General features: G+C 36.2%; 1 pseudogene; it reads right to left on the reverse strand.

Annotated features, from left to right (window-relative positions):
• Positions 1-2,162: 2,162 nt before the first annotated feature.
• LOC129872525 (BURP domain-containing protein 13-like) lies at positions 2,163-15,111 on the reverse strand (annotated as a pseudogene).
• Positions 15,112-16,156: the final 1,045 nt, after the last annotated feature.

Raw genomic sequence — 16,156 nt, forward strand, 5'->3', positions numbered from 1 at the left:
AAGGATAAAGGTTTCACTTCTTCTTTTCACCACCTCCGGTGGCCCTCATCTTACGGAGAACGCTAGACATCTCCTCTATCTTTTTCTTTGCCCTCATGTGAGTACCCAACTTTCTCTTGGCTACCTTCAATGCACGCTTGTCCTTGCCAACTTTAAGAAGCTCAGTAATCCTCTTCTCATATGGAGCAAATCCAGCGACTTCTTTGATAAGGTTCCTGACGAAGTGGATTCTTTGCTTTGGATGAGAAATTTGAAAGAAGCTGCTGTCTAAGGTTGGGCATTTGGATGAATGGAAAGGGAATGTAGATGTAGGTGATTTTTATGGATTTGGGCTGCAGGGGCAACGGATTTGGGCTGGAGGGGCACAAGGCTGGTCTTAAAATATTTATGGGCCTTTAGCCCTTTACTTCTTTAGGCAATTAGGCCCAACAGACTAATTTATTTCGGTATTCGGTATTTTACCGAATACTGAACAGTAAAATTAAAAATACCGAATACCGAAACCGAATACCGAACAGTAAAATTATAAATACCGAATACCGAATCGAATTACCGAATACCGAATACCGAAATACCGAAATACCCGGTTCGATTCGGTAATTCGGTTTTCGGTATTTTATGCCCAGCCCTAGACATAGACAAACAATAACATATTACTAGTTTTCTATTTTAATTCTTGATCCTAATTCTTTTTTTTCTAGCGTCATATCCTTAATAAGTTGAAGGAACATTATATTATATTATTTATTTTTTTATTTGATAGTATCTTCAATTTATATATAACTAATGCATGTATTAATTATACACCTTATTTAATACTATTTTTAAATATAGAAAATCAAGACACTAACAATATATGCATAATACTATTTCTATTCTAAAAATACAACCTATTCATTTAATACAACAAACTAACAAACAGTCGGTAAAATTAAAGTTACCGATAACATAACTAAATCTCAACATTACTAATACACTATATTTATCAATCTATTCTAATACAAAATATTGTTTTAATACAACAGACTAACAAATAGTCGATAAAAGTTAATGATAACATAACTAAATCTCAACATTAATTATTAATACATCATATTTATTATTATTCTTATACAGTCTACAAAACGAACCATAATGATGATGAGAATGATTTTTACAACAGCAAAAGTAGCTCAAGTTTGAAAGGCATTCACAAAACACAATCAGGACTGACACAATCCCTTATTAAGCCTCTTCATAAGGGAGAAAGGCGATTTATAGACTTAATTTGAATTAATTATATCTTTGAATTAATAATGGAATTAACTAATTAATTTGCGAAACAGAATTAATTTGAAAATCGCGGATTTGGAAAGGACTTGTTCCTTTCGAACAAATATTTTTCTTAGCGGATTCGGAAAGGACCTGTTCCTTCCGAACAATTATTTTCCTTCCCAAAAAACACCATGCCTTTTCTGAATGGATGAGACTGTTCTGAACAGGTGAGTTCGCACCCCTTGTTGGGTATTAACAGAAAGTCTTCCTTTCAGTTTTTGACATCGAAAATTTCTCCCTCTTCTGCATATATTTTCTTACAAACAAAGCTGTGTCTTTGTGTGATTACGTTGCTGCTTTCTGAGTTGGCTGAAATTATTGAACTTTGAGGTATCTCTACTTCTTTAATGTTCTATCCGTTTTATCCTGGGCAGAAATAATCCATAAGCTTGGATACAGAGGGGATTAAATTCCTTAAGGACACACAGTGAATTATGTGGATTCTGATACTGTTTTTCATTTCATCTTTATTGTTTCTCGTTACTAACTTTAAATACAAGTCATAACAATAGATAACTAATACATGTATTAAATATATACCTTATTTATTACTATTTTTAAATATAGAAAATCATGACACTAACAATGCAAAATACTATTTCTATTCTAATACAACCTATTCATTTAATACAACTAACTAACAAACAGTCAGTAAAATTAAAGTTACTAACAGCATAACTAAATTTCAGCATTACTAATACACTATAGTTATCAATCTATTCTATTACAACAAATTGTTTTAATACAACAAACTAACAAATAGTCGATAAAATTTAATGATAACTTAACTAAATCTCAACATTATTAATACATCATATTTATTACTATTTTTATACGGTCTACAAAACGAACCCATAATGATGATGAGAATGATTTTTACAACAACAAAACTAATTCAAGTTTGAGAGGCATTCACAAAACACAATCAGGAGTGACATAAATATCCCTTATTAAGCCTCTTCATAAGGGATAAAGGCGATTTGATCATCTTGAAGGAAATGACAAATTGATGTAGTTCCAGGCTTAACATTAAGCACTACAAAAGGCAATCCTTTTGGGTTCCAGAGAGATGTATCTTTGTGGCATATTGATACTGCTTTAACCTTTGTTCCATCAACACTGATCATCGATACCATAAATGTCTTCGTACTTCCTCCGCCATGACAAAAATGTAATGCATACGCGTAGTTAAGTTTGTGACATACCATATTGTTAACTCCATCACCTATTAGTTTCAACTGTTTCGATAGTGTATTTTTGCAATTGCCTTAACATGGTTTGTTCCAAGCATGAATACGCCGAAATCTACCATATACTCTAAAGAAGTTGCACAATTTTGCTTCTGTCCTTTCTTCGTTGGCGCTTCACAAAATTTAATTGTTTCCTTGATTGTTTGAGCATCCTTGTGGTTCTATTTATTGAGAAATGGTTTAGGATTTCTGAAAATTTTTCTGATGAGAAGGGAATCGATTCCACAAATTGAGATCCAACCCCAACCCGAGACCCCGACCTCGACCCCGACCCCAACACCCTACCCCGATCCCGACACTCGACTCCGACCACGACCCCAACCCGATACCCGACCCCAACCTAAGATTTGAGACCAAACCCTACCTCGACACCCTACCCCGACCCGAGGCCCGACTCTTACTCCGACCTCGATCCGAGACCTGATTTCAACCTCGACTATAGACCTCGGCCATGACTCTAACACCTGATCTGAGATCCGACCCTGATCCCGACCCGAGACTCGACTCCGACACCTGACCCCAAACCCTACCCAAACCCGATGCCGATCCGAGACTTGACCCCGACCCCGACCCCGACCCCGACACCCGTCCCCGACTTGGACTCCGACTCTAGACATCAAATCCCGACTCAAGACCCGACCCAAGACCCTGACTCGTGATCCAAGACCAAACCTCGATCCCAACTCTTGTCTCGACCTCGATTCGAGACCCCGACCCCTACCTCGACACCTAACCCCGATCCTGATCCTGACACTTGACTTGAGATGCGACTTCGATCCGAGATTCGATATTAGCACTTAACTTTCGACTCCTGACTCCCAATTCGAGATTCCGACCCGACACTCGATCCAAAATTCAACCTCTAATCCTAATTCGAGATTTGACCTTGAATTAATTCGGAACTCGAGAATTGGCTCTCAAATCGAGGTCGAGAGTCGTGTTTCGACTTGAAAATCAGGAGTTGGATCTAGAATTAGTATTGTTAATCGATATTCGAGACTTAAGTTAGGATAGAAAGTTCAGGTATGAGGTTCAAAATGGTTTTGGAAAATGTTTTTCTTACTTTTTAAAGAGAAATCATTTTTCTTGAATTTGAGGAAAATAAGTTGATTTGAAAAACATTTTTCAAACTTTAAGCCAATCAAACATGAGAAAATAGAAAAACATTTTCTGAAAAATATTTTCCTTCATACCAAACACACCCTTAATCATTGATAAGTTTCCAATTGATGCCTTTACTTTTTTCTATCACAAATTTTAATTGAAAATTCCCAAGACTTACTACTCAATGACCATGATATTAATTAACTCTCTCAAACAATATCCACTGAGTCAAATTAAGACTAACGGGCATACGAGTGTTTGGCAATTTCATTTTCCAATAAACCTCTGGAGATATAGCTGCATGAGTACTTGCTACAAAAGCTAGCTACATATATACAACAATAAACAATTTTTTAATTAATTTTCAAAATAAAATGATAACAAGAAAAGGATGAAAATTAAATAAATTGTGAAATAAAAAAAACTATATATAAAAATTAAAATACAACTCACCACAGAAATGGTGAGGGAGTAGAGTAGCTGAAACTTCATTGGAAATCTTTTGGTATGGTAGATTGTAGAATAACTAATAGGAGTATATATAATAAAAGGCTTGGAAAGAAGCACAATAGATAAATGTTCATTATTTATTGGCAGAGACTAATTATATTATACACTACCCACAGCTTGGTGAAAGCAGAAATTAAAAATTACTGAAGCGCTGTAATCAATGGCCTTGAAAAAAATATATTTCTCTTAAGTTGAACCCTAGATATTGGACATGCAATTAATTGAAGAAGGTCCATCATCTATCCATTACTCTGTTCGTTTATATTTGGCTTAGCATACCTTTTTAAAAAGTATTTCCTTTGTCGTAAATTATTTATTGTAATTTCTTAAATAGTTGCCTCAAGTTTGTTATTTTAAAAGTTCAAGATAAAATTAATTATTTTTTCTCATTTTATTCTTATGAATAAATATTCAACACATGGAGATTATATTTTGAGTCATAAATAAAAATAAAGTAATTAAAATTCTTCTTAATTAATGATCTTTTAAGGAGTATGTAAAAAAAAAAAACACAACAAATAATATGAATCGGAGGGAGTAATAAATAAATGATAATTTTTACTATATTAGTTTTGATTATTATAGATTATCTCACTCATTGAAATATGATTAAGATAAGTTATTGTAATAATAAAGATAAAATAAATATAAAATGATAAATTATTTATTATTATTTTATTTAAATTAAGTTAATAAATATAAATATCTATTTTAAAATAATAAAAAATAAAGTGGATGGAGGAAGTACTTATCAGAATGACAAGCATTTTTGAATTAATTATTTTAAAAAAACCTTGACAAGTGAAACAGATAGAATTAGACAATGGTATATTAGTATTAGAGCCCGTTTAGATTGATTTATAAATTGTTCATAGATCGTTTTTAATTTTTTTTAAGTATTTGATTGATCAATTTAAAAATATTTTGTATTTTAAATAAGTTCCAAAAAATAGTTAAATCTATTTGGCTTAACTTATTTAAAATAATTTATAAGCTTAAAATAATTTATAAATCAAAAAAATAAATTTTCAATTTATAAATTACTTAAAATAAATTAATTCAAACGAATAATTAGTAAGATAGGTGTCTATTATAAGAATTTGAGTTTTCAAATGTGGCGGCTAAGCTGCAAGGCAAACTGACCACCTAAAGCTGCACTCATTTGTTATTTCCATATATAAAACTCAGAACTTTTTCATTTAAAATAGACTTGCACAATAGTGACATTTGTTATGTGATTAAGGATCTGGTCGGTTGGATTGAAATTGAAGAGATTAGAACAAGTTAGATTAGAAATTGGGTTTGATTATGGTTTGCTTAAATTTATTTTGGATTAAATTAAATTGAATTAAAATAGATTAAATTCAATTGAATAATGATTTGCTTAATTTCAAGAATTTTAATTTTTAGTGAAAATTTCATAAATAGCTACTATAAAAATCTTAATAGATTAAAATAGCTACACTTTAGGTAATTACATTCCGTAACTATAGCTATCAGCTGCTTGTATAATTCACATACCCATTTGTTAACGAATATACAAATCCGTTTGTATAATTCTCTGGCAATACACAAACATGATAAATATATATAATTATATATTTATACATTTTAGAATTTTTTTCAGAGCTTACACAAATCAAATGTATTAATATTATAATTATATACATGAAAGGGTAAGTATATACAAAATCTGGATTTATTCAATTAGAAAATTCTGAATTTATACAATTGGGAGCTTAATTATACAAATTCTGGATAACTATATCTATGTATATTAATTACTGGAAAAGGTTTGCCGTGAGTGAAAATTAACTTAAATTATAGGTATGTATATTAATTAACTAGTATATATTTGCTAATTCGTGTCATTTTTCCTAATTTTTAACATATTACTATTTAATTTTTCTAACCACAATTTGAGTTCCAACTCAAGAAAATAAAAAATAAAAAGACAACTTCTTGATTTTGAAGTGAAAGTCACCACACATTATACCAATAAAAAAAGGGCAGCCCGGTACACTAAAGCTTCCGCTATGCGCACATATATTTAAGATGACTCACTCAACATATATTGTATGATATATATGTTAAAAGTATTCAGGTCTTAAATACTGTAAAAAAAATATATTTAATTTAGATATGAATTACAATCCAAAAACTTGTACGCTTGTGTAACTTTAACTATGTTCTAGCCATCACACTATTAATTAAACTTTAGTATATCTTTCTTTTAAATCATGTTTTTAGTAGATGATAGTAGAAGCCACATACTTTGATAGGCTTCAGCATTTTTTTTATATAGATAACTAATTTAAAGGAAAACAAAACAAAAAAAGTAAAATTGAAAAAGTACGGAAATTCCAAAAATATCCTCGATTAAAAGCATGCACATCGACGGGCTCTGCTTCTGCCCGTTTCTATATAATATATAAAATAAATATAAGTAAAGTAATATATGAAAATACTACAACACATAAACTATGGAAAGAGAGACGGAAAATGTATGTAGAGAAACTAATAGGAAGAAATTATGAGATAATTTTAAGTAGTTTGTATGAATAAATTGATTAAATTAATTAATTTTATTTGTCTTTGATTTAATTTAAATTTATAGTTTTTTTAAAAAAATTGATAATAGTTGATTTCATTTTGTTAAAAAACAATTAATTAAATAACTGAATCGCATTGTAACGATCTGTCCCTATCGTTATAGATAGGTCAATGAGGAAGGATTTTGGGCCGGAAAATTTCGGATAGTAACTTCAGAAAAATTTAACCTAGGCCAGACTTGGATGAATTTTGAGTCAAGTGAGGTCTAGGGTGATCATGTAAATGCTAAGGGATCGAATCTCTAATTTGAGTGGGTAAGCTGATAGCCAAGATGATACGGAGCATTTACGGCTTCGCGGAATCGCATTCGAGAGAGTAAAACTCCCAAAATTGAACTTGGCGTGAAGGGTATATTTTAATACGTCTTTGAAAGGGGTGTGTTGCAAAATGGGGGCTTGTAGCTCAAACTCCGAGCTCTCTGTTTTCGTGCAACCCGCCAGGGCAGGATTATTCTCGTCAGAGTGGGGGCGTCAGAGTGGGATGGGTCCCTTCTGAGCAGGACAGTCACGACTTAAGTCGGAAAAAAATCCTAGAAACGATCTTTTTCTGCTAAAATAGTTTCTAGAACGACAGGAGGCGACCTAAGGCATTTTCATCAATTTTCTACGAAATTTCACGCTTAAGGTAAGGATTTTACTCCCTAAACTCATCCTTTGATTCCTAAAACCTAGAACGTATGGTTGGTAATCATTAGGGGGAAGGTTTGAACTGAAACTAATGGTGCAAAATAGCCCTAGGATGGAGTTAGGATCATGGGTTTTGGCCTAGGAGGGAATTATGTTATAATTCTTGTAAATTAAGCTATTTTATTGATCCTTGTATATATGTGATTAGTTTTTAGACCAAGAACTAGCAGAAAGAACCCCAAAAGGGAAAGCCCTTGCATCTTAGAGTGGTCGAAACTCAAATTTGAGGTACGTGATGGTTTTGTTACCGTATGTGTTTCATATACTTGTTAAATGGTTTCATGATATACATATATGTATATGAATAAGGGAACATGCTAGATTATATGTGAAATGATCACTCGCTGACCTATTTTATGATGAACCTATTCTTGGTGATATAATATTGAATACTGAGAGTACTTGTGGTTGTTTTTGTATGTTGGGATCGGGTATCACATTCTGACACATAAATTAGATCGAGTGTCACGTTCCGACATCCATTTAGATTGGATATCACATTCCGATATAAACTTTGGATCGGATGTCACTTTCCGACACATAAATTAGATCGAGTGTCACGTTTCAACATCCATTTGGATCGGGTATCACGTTCCGACACAAACTTTGGATTGGGTGTCACTTTCCGACACAAGTTGAGTATTTGCAGGCCCCATAAGAGGACCCTTATGTGAAGTTATGTGAGTTGAGATTATTGAACTGTGATCTTGTGTCACGACTTCAACCCGCCGTGACTGGCACCCACAATAACCCTCTAGTGGGAGAACCATTTTACAGCCTAACTTATCAAACTTAAGAGATAACAATTAAAGACTAGCGAAAGTAGGAATAAAACCAGAAATAATACTAAGTTCCCATAAACTCAACCAACAATTTTAATAACAACGAAATGCGAAAACAACCTAGGAACTGAAAGTCTTTTGTACCAAAACTCTAGCTAATAGTCATCATAAGAAGGGAAATACTCCCAAAAATAAGTCATAGTACTAAAATAGTGTTTGGAATCTTAGTCCTGAAAAAGGAACTAGAACATAGAAGAATCCATGGCAGCTTGAACATAAAAGGGACTAAAACAATTCACCCTTGAACTCGAACAAGCTCACTCTTCTAACCGAGGTCTCTTCGCAGCAGGCTGAATATGCCCTGTACTCAATAAAAGGCAGAGCGAAAGTAGTATCAGTACACAAAAACAATGTTGTACTGGTAGGATCACGCGGTTAGCAAGTAAGCGGATCATGGACAAGTAAATTCCACAAAATAGACATATACATATACAGAATAAGTCAACTAATCTCAAGTTCAACTATATTTTGCAATATCACAACTCAATATCTTCCACAAGCTATAAGTTCAAACAAGGGTCCTCTCAAAAGACGTACAAATAATTAACTTTGTGTCAGAACGTGACACCCGATCCAAATATGTGTCGGAATGTGATATCCGATCCAAATATATGTTGGAACGTGACATCCGATCCAAGTATGTGTCAAAATGTGACACCCAATCCAGGCATACCACAATCATAAATATATTTAGTATTTATATCACCAAGAACAGGTTCATCACAAAAATAGATCAGCAAGTGATCATTTTACACATAATCTAACATGTTTCCATATTCATACAGACACATGCATATCATGAAGCAATTTAACAAGTATATGAAACACATACGGAAAACTAGACCATCACCTACCAAATTCAAGCTTCAATAACTTTACAATGCAAGAGCCTTCCATTTCCGAGTTCGTTCTTCTCGTTATTGGTCTAGAAAATAGTAAATACATATAAAGGATCAACACAATGGCCTAACTATCATGAAATATTACAAAATTTACACCCTAGGACAAACCCATAATCCTAACCCCACCTAGTGCTATTTCCCACCATTAATTTTTTAGTTCAAACCCTTTCCCAATGATTACCAAATATAGTTCTAGGTTCTAGGAATCAAAGAATGAATTTAGGAAGTAAAATCCTTACCTTAAGCTTGAAAATCCATGGAAAATTGATAGAAATTACCCTAGGTAACCTCCTAAAGTTTTTGGAACATTTTTTGCAGAGAAAGACCATTCTGTGGTTTTTCCCCGACTTAAGTCACGTTTGCCCCGCTCTGGTGGAACCCATCCCGCTCTGGTGAGGCCACTCTAGCGTGAGAAATCCCATTCTAGCGGGTTGTACGGAAATAGAAACCTCGGAGTTTGAGCTCCAAGCCCCCGTTTCACAACATACCCTCTTTCCAAGATGTACTAAAATATACCCTTCACGCAAAATTCTATTTTGGGAGCTTTACTCATCTGAATGTGATTCCAAGAAGCTGTAAATGCTTTGTATCGTCTTAGATATTCGACTATCCAATCAAATTAGAGATTTGACCTCTCATCATTCAAATGATTACCCTAGAATTTACATGACTCAGAATTCGTCCAAGTCTGGCCTAGGCTAAATTTTTCTAAGGTTACTACCCGAAGTTTTCTGGACCGAAATCCTCCCCTATTGGCTTATTCCTAATGATGGGGATATATCATTACAATAGATACCAGTTTACCCATCACTCATCCCCGAGTGAATAACTAGGGAAAATAAGGCTATAGTAAAGATAGAGTAGTACCTGTTTCGCCGAATAGTTGAGAATACTTGTCTCGCATGTCTTCCTCAATTTCCTATGTAGCTTCCTCCATTGAACGATATTTCTATTGAACTTTAACCATATTAATCTCCTTAGTCCTCAACATCCAGACATCATGATCAAGAATTGCAACTGGCTCCTCCTCATATTAAAGTTTCTTATCTAATAACACAGAGTCCCATTTAATGATGTAGTCCCCATCTCCATGGTACTTTTTCGGCATTGAAATATGGAACACTAGGTGTACCCTAAAAAATTTAGGTGGTAAGGCCAATTAGTATGCCACTGCCCCTACTAGTCAAATCTCATCACCCCTTTAATGGGTGACAATTTTAGAAGTACTTGATCACCAGCCTCGAATGTCATATCTCTTACTTTTTGGTGAGTATACTCCTTCTAACGACTCTGAGCTGCTAAAAGCCTAGCTTGATTTCTTCTTACCTTATCTTGGGAATCCCTCACTTAGTCAACCCCCAATGGCTCCATCTATCCAACTTCAAACCACCCTATGGGAGACCTGCATCCCCTCCCATACAGGGATTTGAATGATGCCATATCAATACTGGAGTGGTAGCTATTGTTGTAGGAGAACTCACTCAAGGGCAAGAACTTGTCCCAATGTCCCCTAAAGTCTATAACACACGCCCTCAACATATGTTCCAGCACCTAGATAGTCTTTTTTGACTGCCCATCTGTCTGTGTATGGAAAGCCGTGCTGAAAGTGAGTTGAGTGACCAACTCTTCGTGCAACTTCCCCCAAAATTTGGAAATGAACTGTGTACCACGGTCTGAAATGATAGAAAGGGGCATCTTGTGCAGCCTTGCTATCTCCTTCACATAAATCCTGGCCAACTATTGTGCATTGTAATCCACTCTAACCGGGATGAAGTGTGCTGAATTTCTTAACCTGTCAACCACCACCCAAATGGAGTCATACTTTCCCAAAGTCTTGGGAAGTCCCACTATGAAGTCCATAGCTATTGTCTCCCACTTCCATTCTTGAATAAGCATTCTTTGAAGCAAACCTACAGGTATTTGGTGTTCATATTTCACCTGTTGGAAGTTCTAGCACTTAGCTACATATTCAGCTATGTTTTTCTTCATACCAGACTACCAATATAACCGTTTCAAGTCTTGATACATCTTAGTCACTTTCGGATGAATAGAGTATCGTGAACCATGAGATTCAAACAAGATCTTCTGAAGTAGTCAATCTACTCGAGGAACATAATTCTTCCCCTAAAGTGAAGCATCCCACCTGCATCAAGTGTTGAGTCTTGAGCTTTGCCTATCAACAACTTTCTTATAATTTCATTTAAGTTAATATCTTTAAACTGCTTGGTCTTGATCTCTTCTATAAAAGTGGTCCTTAGATCAACTCCGAACATTATTCCATATTTCTCTGAAATACCTAGCCTTATAAACCTGGCCTCCAAGTCCTGAATTTCTCTAGCCAGTGGCCACCTAAGGGCTCCCAAACAGGCTAAACTGCCATGCTCAACAATTTTTGGCTCAATGCATCGGCTACCATATTAGCCTTACCTGAATGGTACTGGATAGTGACATCATAGTCTTTAAGCAACTCTATCCACCTTCGCTGTCTCAAATTCAAGTCCTTCTAGGTGAACACATGCTGTAAGCTGCTATGATCAGTAATACTTCACACTTGACGCCATACAGGTAATGTCTCCAGATTTTCAGTGCAAACACTATTGCTGCCAATTCTAAGGCATGAGTCAAGTAGTTCCTCTCATGCACCTTCAATTATCGTGAAGCATATGCTACAACATTCTTATCCTATATCAACACAGCACCCAAACCAGAATGTGAATCATCACTATACACAATGAAGACTTTACCTTTGACTGGGTGGGTCAGGATTGGTGTTGTGGTCAGAAGAGTCTTGAGCTTTTGAAATCTCTCTTCACACTTATCAATCCACTCGAATGGCAATAGAAGCAAGTTTTTCATAAACCGACAATAATAACAATAGAAGCAAGTTTTTCATATACCGACAATAATAACTGGCCAGCTCTACAAAACGTCTAACCACTATCACGGAACTATGCCTAGCCCAGTTTTTAATTGCCTCAATCTTTTATGGGACCACTATTACCCCTTTTTTTGAAAAAACATGGCCTAAAAAGGCAACTGAAGGAAGCCAAAATTCACACCTAGACAATTTTGTATACAACTTTGTCTCCCCAAAATACCTAACACAATTCGAAGATGATCTCCATGTTCCTGTTCACTCTTTGAATACACCAATATATCATCACTATCACAAATGAACAGTTTGAACACCCTATTCATCAAACTTATAAAGGTTGCAGGTATATTGGTCAATCCAAAGGACATACTAAAAATTCATAGTGCCCACACCTGGTTCTAAAAGCTGTTTTGGGCAAATCCTCAGGCCTAATTTTCAACTGGTGATACCCAGACCTGAGATCAATATTTGAGAAGACTTAATAACCCTGCAACTGGTCAAAAAGATCATCAATACAAGGAAAAAGGTATTTATTTTTGATGGTGACCTTATTCAGTTGTCAGTATCAATGCGCATTCTCATATTATCATCCTTTTTTTGACAAACAACACTGGTGCACCCCAAGAAGAAGCACTAGGATGAATGAACCCCTTGTCAAGAAGCTCCTAATTCTGAGACTTAAGCTCTCTTATCTCTGTCGAAGCCTTACAGTATGGAGGAATGAAAATTGAATGAGTACCCGACTTTAAGTCAATGCAGAAATCTATATCTCGGTCAGGAGGCATACTAGGCAAGTCTGAAGGGAAAACTTCCAGAAATTCACACACTACTAGGATAGACCTCAATAGTAGGAGACTCTATCTCCACATTACGGATGTGAGCTAAGTAAGCCAAACAACCCTTCCCCAAATTTTTTAGCCTAGAGAAAGGATATGACCTTAGCTGGCTTAGGCTTGTACACCCCTTTCCACTCTAACCTTTTCCTCTCCGGGATCTCTAGAGCCATAGAGTTTACATTACAATTAAGTACAGCCAAGTAGGGGGACAACCAAGTTATACCTAAGATCATATCAAAATATGTCATGTCTAGGATCACTAAGTCAACCCAAGTCCGATATCCCATGAACACAACAAAACAAACACAATACACATAGGTGACTATGACTGACTTTCCAACTGGGGTAGAAATATAAATAGTGGCATTTAATATATCACACAGTGCATTAAAACCCAAGAAATATTTTTATAGACACATAGGAATAAGTGGAATTCGGATCAAATAAAACAGTAGTCATCCGGTCACACACAAGAATAATACTTGTGATAACTGTGTCAGACGCCTCTGTCCTTCTCTTTCCTAGAAATGCATAAAACTGAACCTAGAAATCCTGAAGGGCTACATCCCTGCCCAACTGGGTTGTTCCTCAACCTGTACTACCATTATCTCATCCCCTACGGCCTCTTGGATTTCATCATTGTCCACCCTATGGATGTCCTTTTCCATTGCCCCCTCCAGTTGCTATGACCACTGCTCTGGCCTACTGGGGTGCTAAAACTATCTCGCAACGGTGAGGGCACTCCCTTCGTATATGGCTCGACTCTCCATAATTAAAATAACTGCGATCAAAGGACTGGCCGCTAACTGGGAATGATGCTCCGTGACCCTCATGAGCTGGGTGCTATGGTGGAGTACTTGAAAAAAAGCCAGTAGAAGTAGGCAATGCCGACCAAATTGGTCGGGCAGTAATCATTGGCCTACCTGACTCTCTAGAATAGGATCCCTGAAAGTTACTTGCACTCCTAGCTTCTTATCCAAAGCTTTGACTTGCCCATCTTTCCTCACACCTTCAACCTTCTTAATAAAATTTGTGACTTCATTGAAACTCCTACTAGACGAAGTCATATGGACAAAAAGTACCTACAACTCAGGGTTAAATCCCTTTACGAATAACCTGATCCTCTCCTCCTCTGTAGTGACCAGTTGAGTAACGTACCTGGACAATGCATGAAACTTGGCCTCATAAGCAACCATGATAATCCTCCCTGCTCAAGAGCCATAAACTCATCCTTCTTTCTATCCCTCAAAGTACAAGGCACATACTTTTCTAGGAACAGGGCATGGAACTGAACCTAAGTGAGTGGGTGCAACACATGCAAATGACACTCTACATAAGCCGTCCATCACTGCTTGGCCTCACCCTACAATTGAAAAGTCACAAACTCTACTCCATGCTGATGCATTATACCCAGCTTATGCAACCTCTCATAGCAATCAAGAATAAACTCATAGGCATCTTTATTTTTAATACCATGGAAGACTGGGGTTTGAGCTTGAGGAACTTGGTGAGCATGTCATGCTTAGTACCGATCATCACAAGACCAATTAATGGTCTAAAAAAGGCATCAATGCCTACCACCTCACCTGATAGCGGAGCTGCAGCAGCAACTGGATGAGCAACAGGAGCTGGTTCTGCAGGTATGGTGGGAATGGCTCATGTGCCAGCTAATCTACTTGAGAAAGCCATGATTTTCTGGATAGTATAGGTCTATAGGGGGGATAACAGCAGCCCTAGTCGGGGTGTCTTCCTCTTGCTCAACACGATCTTTCTCTTCCCCCACTCTTTCCTCTCTCTCTCTAACTCATTTTAGGGAGAAGGAGGGGCCTCATCTACTATCACCTCCTTAATAGGAACTTTCATTCTGGTAGGTGTTGCTCTCCCTCTACCCTTGGCTCACCTCCCTCTCTTGCCTCTCCGTCTGTCACGCCCTTGAACGACTGGCTCTTCTTCTGGATTCACCAAACCTGTAGGCCTGACACCATTATAGTTAGTGTTGACCAGCTACGTACAAGAGAGTGAAAGAGGTTAGATACCAATTTGGATCGCCAGATACCAATTGGAATCAAGTTATAGCATGAAGGAAAGAAGAGAATGAAATTTTTCCTAAAATCTTGTAGCCTCTCCAAGAAAAGTACAAACGTCTTCATACCATTCTGCAAGACTCTACTGGACTCATTTTGGTACGACTAGATCAACGAACCTAGACTCTAATATCAACTTTGTCACGATCCCGACCCGCCGTGACTGACACCCACAATAACCCTCCAGTGGGAGAATTATTTTTACAGCCCAACTTATCAAACTTAAGAGATAATAATTAAAGACTTGAGAAAAGAGGAATAAAACTAGAAATAATACTGAGTTTCCATAAAATCAGCCAATAATTTTAATAACATCGAAATGCGAAAACATCTTAGGAACTAAAAGTCATCCGTACTAAAACTCTAATTGATAGTCAATATAAGAAGGGAAACACTCCCCAAAACCAAGTCATAGTACTAAAATAGTGTCTTAAATCTTAGTCCTAGAAAAGGGACTGGAACATAGAAGAGTCCATGACAGTTTGAAACAAACAACTCACCCTTGAACTCCAACAAGCTCACTCTTCTAATTGAGATCGCTCCGCAGCCGGCTGAATATGACTTGTACTCAATGAAGAAGTCCAACTCCAAATTTACTTCTGAATACCCCAGCATAGAAAATAGGTTTACTCCATAATTTATAGCAAGAATCTCAGTTATATTATTAGTATTCCATTTAAGTAAGACCGCAAATACAAATATGATACCTGCCACTATCATTTTGAATGATGCCTCTAATGCCAACCCTTCCACTTTTGGCTAGAAAGCTTCCATCAGTGTTTATTTTTACTCTTCCATCTCCAGGTTTCTCCCAATTGGCTATCTTCCATCTAGGAGCGAGTTTGAGTCTATCGATTAGATCACAAAAATTGTTCCAAGGGATGCTGAAGTTAGTTTATGGCAGAAGCTTGTATAAGGTAGTTTTGATGCTCCGTTCAACTTGATATATAATTCTTAATTGACTAATTCATTTGTGGTCACCATAGGTGAAAGCACACCAGCCCTTTCAGATCTCCCATATGATTGCTACAGGTGTAATCTGCAAATTTTGCTTCTGCATTTTGTTTTTGGTGTCCACCATGCTTGAGTAATCGGTCCAATAGTGCCTGTGGTATGCAAAATACCAAAAGAACACGCAAA

This window comes from Solanum dulcamara, chromosome 11, assembly GCF_947179165.1.
Source record: "Solanum dulcamara chromosome 11, daSolDulc1.2, whole genome shotgun sequence".
NCBI lineage: Eukaryota > Viridiplantae > Streptophyta > Magnoliopsida > Solanales > Solanaceae > Solanum > Solanum dulcamara.